The following is a 10,974-nucleotide window of genomic DNA, read 5'->3' as shown; positions in this document are numbered from 1 at the left end:
CTACCACCCCCTCACTGCTTGGTTCCCTGCCATAGTTCTCAACCTCCCAACCTCCTCCCCCAGCCACTAGGGTCACATGGCCTCTGGGCACGTGGAGGTCAGGACAAGTACAGGCCTGACATATTTGCTTAAGGTCTCATGTCTTCTCTTAATTGAACCTCTTTCTCTCTCTCTTTTTATTTTTTCCCTGATTTGCAAAGTTTATGCTCCAAATTTCTCTTAAGTTGAAGCACATGAGACACAATATTTAATGACTTGTTATGATTAATATGTCTTTATAGTACTTTAATTTAATTGATAATTTAGTTAGCTGTATAATTTTAGGTTTTGTAATATATTTTATCATAATTGTAGTGTATTTTTCACTGTTTTTAAGCTTCCTGAGAAACTGCTGAGAGATTAGTGTCATTCTAATTTGTGGTTTTTCTGATAAGTCTTGTTCTTTTTTTTTCTGAAATATTGTATATTTTCAGTGTAACCTGTATATGAATATTTCATGGTTATGTTGCTTAATGCAGGTCCAGATACATTTAAAATATGGTGAAAAAACCCTAGAAATTCAAAGGTCTCTGACAAACTGTGGATACAGGTAAGCAATTCCAGGGACTCCACCAAGTAACAGCAACTGTTATATAGACTTTCCACTTTGAGAGAGAAGCACAAGGTTATTCATATAGTGTGACATGTAATAAGCTGTCTGTTATAAAATATGGACTTTTAACATGTGGAATCACTGGTGACAGTATTGTGTACTGTGGCTCAAAAGACCACAGAAATGGCAATTTGAATATAGATAGACTGAAATTAGTTGATAAGCACTATCACATATAGACCTGAAAACTAGGAAAAATACATGGAAAAGGAGGAGACTGTAAGAGTTAGTAATCACCTAAGGTATTTTCTTATGACAGCCACCTACCAGAAGATAGAGAGATATGGTGACTGGTTGCTGATACTACCAAGTTTATGTAAGGAACACAGGAAAATTTACTCGCTACATTTAGCGTACTGAATATACTCAAGACTATTTTGATTTGGGATATATGATTTTCAATAACTATCAGGATACCAAAAAATATACTTTATGTGGAAACAAAAAAGAAGTCCCTAGCTGCTTGCATATTTATGAGCTAAGACTGGATATTTGCTAATATTTTCTACCATAATACTGATGACATGCTATTGACCATCTTGTCATATTCTCATGAATGTGATAAGATTTTAGTATTAAGAAAATACCCAATTTTGGGCAAAATGAGACAGTATAATATATACTTTCTATTCTTATTAAAGGCATATCAGTTACAATGGAAGGTTGCAAATAACTAAAAGTGACATTATGGGGAAAATGCAGAGTTCAATGTAATAGACAAAAATTATTTCAAAATACTGGTACTTCCACTATCATTGGTAACAGATATTTTGTTGCATGCTGTAAAACTACTAAAAAAATACACAAGTGCCATGATTTCATGCTTCAAAACCAATATGTCTGACTAGAACTTATACCTAAAATTGGTACCATGCTTATTGAATAACACAACAAAGGAATACATTTACAAACTCATTCTTCTGAAAAAGTGGACGAGTGATAGTTTCATAAAGGAAAGACATAAATAACAAAGTTACAGAGGCTGGATCTTTGGGAAAATGGTGGCTAGGAGGAAGGACTAACTTACAGCTCCCACTTACATGGACAGAGCAGCGTGTGGAGACCCACGTCCAAAACTTTTGCTTGAAGAATTACAGCAGGACCATACCAGGAAATCCAAAGGAATCCACAGACCCTTTGAAAGAAGTGAATTGCTACTTCAGGCTCCAGGAAATGGCCGAAAAACTGTGAGTGCCCAAAGTGTGAAAATGTGAAAGGGGGGATCATCTGCCCCTAAACAAACATCTTCACTGGGGAACCTTAAGGTCTACATCATGGGAGAAGGATTTGACTTTACCTGGAGCTGAGATGAACTTAGAGAGCTGAGCAAAATACAGAAATAGAGAAAGCTGTGGGAAGAGCCCTGTTGGCATTCTTGGTTTCTGGGAAAACCATTTCTGACTTTATCTGACAAGGATCCTAGGGGAAGGCCACCAGTGGAATTGGGGAAAGACCACAGGGAGAAGGAAACCTCCAACTGAACTTTGTAACAATTTTGACAGAACACAAAGTTTCCTGGACATAATCTAGGGGAAAGGGTTAACTGGGGAGTGGAATCACAGCACAGAAGTTGTGGCTGGTGGGGAGGCGTGAAACCTAAAGGCCCTGTTGCTTTCACAGCAGGGAGACCTGGAGCCTGGGGCAAGTCCTCAGTCCTACACACCGGCTGCCTGGAAATAAACTCAGTGCTGATGGTAAGGGCATAGTGGGAGTGAGACCAGCCTTTTGGGCTGCATAGGAGCTGGGTGAGGCCTGTAACTGCTAGCTTTCCCCCACTTCCCCGGCAGCCTGCATTATGCAACAGAGGCAGTCATAATCCGCTGGAAACATTCCTCTATTGGCCTAAGAACCACACCCCAACCCGCAGAGTGGCCTCAGAAAGTCTGGCCCAAGGGGAGTCTGAACTCAGACACACCTAAACCCTGCCCCCACCTAATGGTCTTTCTCTACCCTTCCTGGCAACTGAAGAAAAAGGACATAATTTCTTGGGAGCTCTATGGCCTGCCTGCTGCCTGAGAAACTTATCCAGGCGACTCTAGGGTAAGCTTGTATCCTCCCTATACTACCACAGCTGATGCTTTCTTGAAAGTGCCACCTCCTGGCTTGAGGCCAGTCAACACAAAACTAACACAATAAACAAAAATACAACCAAGAACCATCACAGAGTCCACTTCACTCCCATGCTACTTCCACCAGAACAGGTGCTGGTATCCAAGGTTGAGAGACCTGAAGATGGATCACATCACAGGTCTCTTTGCAGACATTCCCCAGTAGCTGGGCAGTTACATTCAGAAGAAAAATAACAATCACTGCAGTTCACTTCTTAGGAAGCCACATCCCTGAGCACCCACATACAGGGAGCACCCTATGGGACAAAATAATCTGAACATCAGCCCTTGAGCCCCAGGTCTTCACTCTGACATAGTCTACCCAAATAAGAAGGAACCGGAAAGACAATTCTGGCAATGTGACAAAAAAAAGTTATTTAGCACCCAAAAAGATTATGCTAGCTCACCAGCAATGAATCCAAATCAAGAAGAAATATCTGAATTGTCAGAAAAAACATTCAGAAGGTTGCCTTTTAAGCTACTCAAGGAGGTACCAGAGAAAGGTGAATACCAACTCAAATAAATTTTTTTAGAAGTTACAGGATATGGACAAAAACAATCTCCAAATGAATACATAACATAAATAAAAGAACAATCACAACTTCTGGAAGTGAAGGACACACTTACAGAAATGCAAAATACCCTGGAAAGTTTCAGCAATAAGCAAGTAGAAGAAAGAAATTCAGAGCTTGAAGACAAGATTTTTGAATTAACACAATCCAACAAAGACAAAAAAAATTTTTTTTTAAAGACAAAGTCTCCAAAAAGTTTAGGGTATGTTAAATGGCCAAATTTAAGAATAATTGGTGTTCTCGGGGGAGAAGAGAAATCAACAAGTTTGAAAAACATATTTGAGGGAATAACTGAGGAAAACTTCCCCGGTCTTGCTAGAGATCTAGACCACCAAATACAAGAAGCTTAAAGAACACCTGGGAAATTCATCACAAAAAGATCATCACCTAGGAACACAGTCTAAAGATTCTCTGAAGTCAAGATGAAGAAAACAATCTTAAGACCTGTGAGGCAAAAACATCAGGTAACTTATAAAGGAAAACCTATCAGATTAATAGCAGAAACCCTACAGACCAGAAGACATTGGGGTCCTTTAGCCTCCTTAAACAAAATAAAACAATTATAAGTCAATAATTTTTCGTCTAGTGAAACTAAGTTCCATAAATAAGAAAATAGTCTTTTTCAGACACACAAATGCTTAGAGAATTCGCCAACTACCAAGCCAGCACTACAAGAACGCTAAAAGCAGCTGTTTTGTTTCAAACTCTAAGTCTTGAAACAAAACCTCAAAATAAACCAAAATAGAACCTTTTTAAGCCTAAATCTAACAGGATCTATATAAAAATAACACAGTGAACATAATCCAAGATATTCAGGCAACAAATAGCATGATGAATAGAATAGTACCTCACATCTTAATGCTAATGTTGAATGCAAATGGCCTAAATGCTCCACTTAAAGTTACAGAATGGCAGAATGAATCACCATCCAAGTATCTGCTATCTTCAAGATACTCACCTAACACATAAATACTCATATAAACTTGAAGGAAAGGAGTGAAAAAAGATTTTCCATGCAAATGGACACCAAATGCTAGTAGAAGTAGCTATTCTTATATCAGAAAAAAAACACACTTTAAAGCAACAGCAATTTTAAAAGACAAAGAGGGACTATATAATAATAAAAGAACTTGTTCAACAAGGAAATATAACAATTCTAAATATATATGCACCTAATACTGGAGCTCCCAACTTCATAAAACAATTACTACTGGACCTAAGAAATGCGGTAGACAGCAACACAGTAAGCATGGGGGACTACAATATTCCATTGACTGTGCTAGGCAGGTTAACAACAACAAAAAGACAGAAATTAACAACAACAACAAAAAATGGAATTAAATTATACTCTAGAGGGGCTTGGGGTGGTAGCTTATGCCTGTAATCTCAGCATTTTGGGAGGTTGACGCGGGTGGATCACTTAGATTGGGAGTTCGAGACCAGCCTGGCCAACATGGTGAAACTCTGTCTCTATTAAAAATACAAAAAATTAGCCAGATGTGGTGGTGCATGCCTGTAATCCCACCTACTTGAGAGACTGAGGCAGGAGAATTGCTTGATCCTGGGAGGCAGAGGTTGTGGTGAGCCCCTAGAATAGATGGATGTAATAGATACTTACTGACATTCTACCCAATAACTGCAGAATATACATTCTATTCATCAGCATAAGGAACACTCTCCAAGATAGGCCATGTGATAGAACACAAAACAAGTCTCAATAAATTTAAGAAAATCAAAATTATATCAAGTACTCTCTCAGACCTCTGTGGAATACAACTGGAGCCCAACTCCAGAAGGAACCCTCAAAACCATGAAAATACATTGAAATTAAATATCCTGCTTCTGAATGATCTCTGGGTCAACAACAAAATCAAAATAGAAATAAAAAAATTCTTTGAACTGAATGATAATAGTGACACAACCTATCAAAATCTCTGGGATACAGCAGAACATTTCTAAGAGGAAGGTTCACAGCCTTAAATACTTACATCCAAAAGTCTGAAAGAGCACAAATAGACCATCTAAGGTCACACTTCAAGGAACTAGAGAAGCAAGAACAAACCAAATCACAATCCAGCAGAAGAAAATAAATAACAAAGATAAGATTAGAGCTAAATGAAAGTGAAAGAAACAATAGAAAAACACAAAAGACACAACAAAAAGCTTTTTCTTTGAAAAGATAAATAAAATTGATAAGCCATTAGTGAAATTAACAAAGAAAAGAGAGAAGATCCAAGTAGCTCAGTTAGAAAGAAAATGGAAGATATTACAAGCAATACCAATGAAATACAAGAGACCATTCAAAGTTACTATGAACACCTTTATGCACATAAACTAGAAAATCTAGAAGATATGGATAAATTCCTGAAAGTATGAAACCTTCCTAGATTAAACCAGGAAGAAATAGAAACTGAACAGACCAATAACAAGCAGTGAGATTGAAATGGTGATATAAAAATTGCCAATAACAACAACAACAGAAAGTCCAGGACCCAATGGATTTATAGCTAAATTCTATCAGACATTCAAAGAAGAATTGGTACCAATCCTATTGACACTGTTCCACAAGATGGAATAAGAAGGAATCCACCCTATATCATTATATGAAACCCGTATCACCCTAATACCAAAACCCAAGAAAGAACATGGGAAAAAAAAGGAAACTAAAGACCAAGATCCCTAATGAACATAGATGCAAAAATCCTCAATAAAATACTAGCTAACCAAATCCAACAGCATATAAAAAGATAATCCACCAAGATCATGTGAGTTTCATATCAGGTATGCAAGGATGGTTTAACATAAGTAAGTCTATAAATGTGATATACCACATAAACAGAATTAAAAACAAAAATCACATGATCACCTCAATAGATGCAGAAAAATCATTTGACAAAATCCAGCATCCCTTTAAAATTAAAACCCTCAGCAAAATTGGCATACAAGGGACATAATTTAATGTAATAAAAGCTATCTATGACAAACCCACAGCCAACTTTATAATGAACAAGGAAAAATATAAACATTTCCCTAAGAACTGGAACATGACAAAGATGTTCACTTTCACCACTTCTATTCAATATAGTACTGGAAGTCCTAGCCAGAGAAACCAGATAAGAGAAAGAAATAAAGGGTATCCAAATTGGTAAAAAGGAAATCAAACTGTCAGTGTTTGCTGACGATATTATTTTATACCTAGAAAACCCTAAAGACTCATCCAAAAAGCTCATATAACTGATAAATGAATTCAGAAGTTTTAGGATACAAAATTAACATACTCAAATCAGTAGCATTGCTATACACCAACAGATACCAAGGTGAGAATCAAATCAAGAACTCAACTCTTTTTACAAAAGGTTCAAAAATAATAAAATAAAATGAAATACTTAGGAATAGACTTAGCCAAGAAGGTGAAAGACCACTACAAGGAAATTACAAAACATTGCTGGAATAAATCATAGACAAAACAAGTAGAAACACATCCCATGTTCATGGATAGGTAGAATCAATATTGTGAAAATGACCATACTGTCAAAAGCAATCAATGAATTAAGTGTAATTCCCATCAAAATACCGCCATCATTCTTCACAGAACTAGAAAAAAATCCTAAATTTATATGCCACCCCCAAAAAAGAGCTATCATAGCCAAAGCAATACTAAGCAAAAAGAACAAATCTGGAGGCATGACATTACCTGACTTCAAACTATACTATAAGCCTGTAGTCACCAAAACAGCATGGTACTGGTATAAAAATAGGCACATAGACAAATGGAACAAAATAGAGAACCCAGAAATAAAGCCAAATACTTGCAGCCAACTGGTTTTCAACAAAGCAAACAAAAACATAAAGTGGGGAAAGGAAACTTTATTCAACAAATGGTGTTGGGATTATTGGCAAGCCACATGTATAAGAATGGAACTGGATCCTCATCTCTCACCTTTCACAAAAACCAACTCAAGATGGATCAAAGACTTAAATCTAAGACTTGAAACCATAAAAATTATAGAAGATAACATAGGAATAAAACTCTTCTAGACCTTGGCTTAGGCAAAGACTTCATGACCAAGAACCCCAAAGCAAATGCAACAAAAACAAATATAAATAGATGGGACCTAATTAAACTAAAAAGCATCTGTACAGCAAAAGAAACAATCAGCAGAGTAAACAGACAACCTACAGAGTGGGAGAAAACTTCTCAATCTAGACATCTGACAAAGGACTAATATCCAGAATCTACAAGGAAGTCAAACAAATCAGCAAGAAAAACAAACAGTCCCATCAAAAAATGAGCTAAGGACATGAATAGACAAATCTATTCATTTTTTCCTATGAACATAAAAATGTGACAAATTAAAGATTTCTGATAATAGAGTTTCATTTTGAGAACTAATCATTCTTTTAAATATTAATAGATCATGTTAATTTTTGAATTTTAGAAAAATTGAACCAAGGCGCTCACTGTTTAAGATAAAAGGACATCAAAACTTTTTTGTTTTCTAATTTTTAAACAATTTTTTTTATTTCTAAATGTCTGAAAATATAAATCAAATGGCCAATAAACATATGAAAAAATGCTTAACGTCACTAATGATCAGGGAAATGCAAATCAAAGCCACAATGCAATACCACCTTACTTCTGCAAGAATGGCTGTAATAAAAAAAAAAAAAAAAAAAAAAACTAATAGATGTTGATGTGGATGTAGTAAAAAGGGAACACTTTTACACTGCTGGTGGGAATGTAAACTAGTACAACCACTTTGGAAAATAGTATGGAGATTCTGTAAAGAACTAAAAGTAGATCTACCATTTGATCCAGCAACTCCACTACTGGATGTCTACCAGGAGGAAAATAAGTCATTATGCAAAAAAGGTACTTTCACTTGCATGTTTATAGCAGCACATTTTGCAATTGCAACAATATGGAACCAGCCTACATGCCATCAATTGAGGAGTGGATAAAGAAAATGTGGTATATACCATGGAATACTACTCAGTCATAAAAAGGAACAAAATAATGGCATTCACAGCAACCTGGATGGAACTGGAGATCATTATTTTAAGTGCAGTAACAGGAATGGAAAAGCAAATATCATATGTTCTCGTTAATAAGTGCGAGCTAAGCTATGAGGATGCAAAAGCATAGGAATGATACAAGGGACTTTGGGGACACAGGGGCAAGGGTGGGAGTGGGGTGAGGAATAAAAGACTATACATTGGGTACAGTGTACACTGTTGGGGTGATGGGTGTACCAAAATCTCGGAAATCACCACTAAAGAAATTATTCATATAACCAAACACCACCTGTTCCCCCAAAACCTGTTGGAAAAAAAAAAAAAAAAAAAAAAAAAAAAAAAAAAAAAAAAAAAAAAAAAAAAACAGCTACAAAGGCCTCCGGATATTCTTAGCACAACATGACATGTTTTAAAGCTTTTTATGAATAATCTTGTTTTAGGTTAAGCAATACAATAAAAAGATAAGAAGCTTGAACTCTAGATTTATATTACCTGTTTTTAAATCATGTATTTAATTAATGTACTAACTTGAACTATGTTCTATGTTCTTGGCAAATTACCCCATCTGTGCCTTAATTTCCTCACTTATGAAGATATGTACTGTACACATTCATGGTGGCACTGTGATAATTAAATGGATTAATGTTTATATAGCAGTTGCTAGCACATATGAAGCGCTACATGAATCGTATTTATTATGTGTTACACTAATGAAATATATCCTGAACTGTGTTACGTGTTACATGCCATGGGAGTTGGAATAGTTGTTTAATTTTTTTAAATGTGTATATTTGATTTTACAATGTCTGCCAACCTGAACAAATCTAATAAGAAAGAAGATTCTATGCTTGCTATTCAAGAATCACAAGCAAACAGATTTCACCAGTTGTGGAATAATGTGATTTTGTCCACCTAGAGCAAATAAAGCCAAATTGGCTTCCAAGGCTTTGACAGCCCAAATAGCTAAAATGCTATTTATTTGGAAATGAAAACCATTAAAATTATTTTGAACATTGAGGAAAATTACAATATATCTATGTCCCTATAGTCACTTCATTACAGATATTAGTATTCTCTATATGTTGGTCACAGTTGTGAACATCATACTTATAACAATTATTTAAGAGCAATAGTTAAGTCTCACCTGTTAGTAATGAATCAGCATTAAAATGCAAAATTTCTCCTTTCCGGGGTGCTAAAATTCGCCTTAGGAAATTGTGAGATAAGACTTAAGGTATATACTGTGGGCAAACATAATCAAATAGTCATTACTAAGACACACAATATAACCCTTTTAAATCTTGAAAAAAAAATTCCTACCAATCTCACTGTATGACACATGTGACTTGAAATGACAAAATATAAAACAATAGTGATTTGATACTATGTACTAAATAGTGTAAGATCCCCTGATTTTTGTTTTAAATTTTCCCAAAATTTTAGGTTTATATTTTCAGACATTTAGAAATTTAAAAAAAAATTTGTTTAAAAATTAGAAAACAAAATTTTTTGATGTTCTTTTATCTTAAACAGTGAGCGCCTTGGTTCAATTTTTCTAAAATTCAAAAATTAACATAATCTATTAATATTTAAAAGAATGATTAGTTCTCAGAATGAAACTCTATTATCAGAAATCTTTAATTTGCACATTTTCATGTTCATAGGAAAAAATGATTAATTTGTACCTATAGAGAATTAAAATACCTATTTCATATGAGACAAAGATTTGTTTAGAAAAATTCATCCATATTTATTTAAATTGTACTGTAAAATGAATTACCACAAGACATTATTAGAGATTGATCGTTAAGTTTTCACAAATGAAAGTTAGCATATAATATATGAGCACTGTGTATTAAACAAGTAGTATCTAGTAAGGTACCTTACCAGGATTTCTTGTTTTATGAAAGATGGCAGCAAACAAAACTAATTAAAGAAAACATAATAAATTTTATAGATTATTTACTGAGGAAGTTGAATTTTACTTACATTAGGTGCCTCATTTAAATCTTCAAATTATTATTTGAATATTTGTGTAGGACACTAAATTAATATTCAGACATGTTCAATTTAATGTTGTATTTCATTATTTGGTGTTTTATTTTTAATTATTTTCAACTATAGCTTTTTAAAAGTAATCTTACAGATACTGTGGGTCATTGGATAAGAATGAGTAAATAGGAAGCATGCAGTTCATGATCAGAAAATTTATTTTACTTTCTTTAATTCATAATCACATGTTATGTCTAAATCTTCCTCACTGTACAGGGACAGAAGAATGTAGTTATAATGGGTAATACCAGTCGGAGAAGCGAAAAGGAATTAGAACTTGGCTGCTTTTCTTCTACCGTTACTGCTCTCCTTCTCCTTCTCCCTCTTTTCCTTCTCCTTCCTCCTTTGGCTTCTTGTCTTCCTCTTCCTCCTTCTTCTCTTACTTTCCACTTTGCTTTGGATGGGCACAACTAGGCAAGTGAAGCTACATTTTATAAAAGGTGAATGCATCAAAAACGACAAAAAAAAATGTTTATTGGAATAAATGTATTATCTGACAAGCAGTTACTGGAATTTTATAATGCCAAGAAATATGTACATGAAGGGTCAATCTTCTAAGTAACTAATCTACATA

This window comes from Macaca mulatta, chromosome X (genome assembly GCF_049350105.2).
Source record: "Macaca mulatta isolate MMU2019108-1 chromosome X, T2T-MMU8v2.0, whole genome shotgun sequence".
Lineage (NCBI taxonomy): Eukaryota > Metazoa > Chordata > Mammalia > Primates > Cercopithecidae > Macaca > Macaca mulatta.
The sequence above is the reverse complement of the archived record's forward strand: the minus strand, read 5'-3'. Positions refer to the sequence as shown.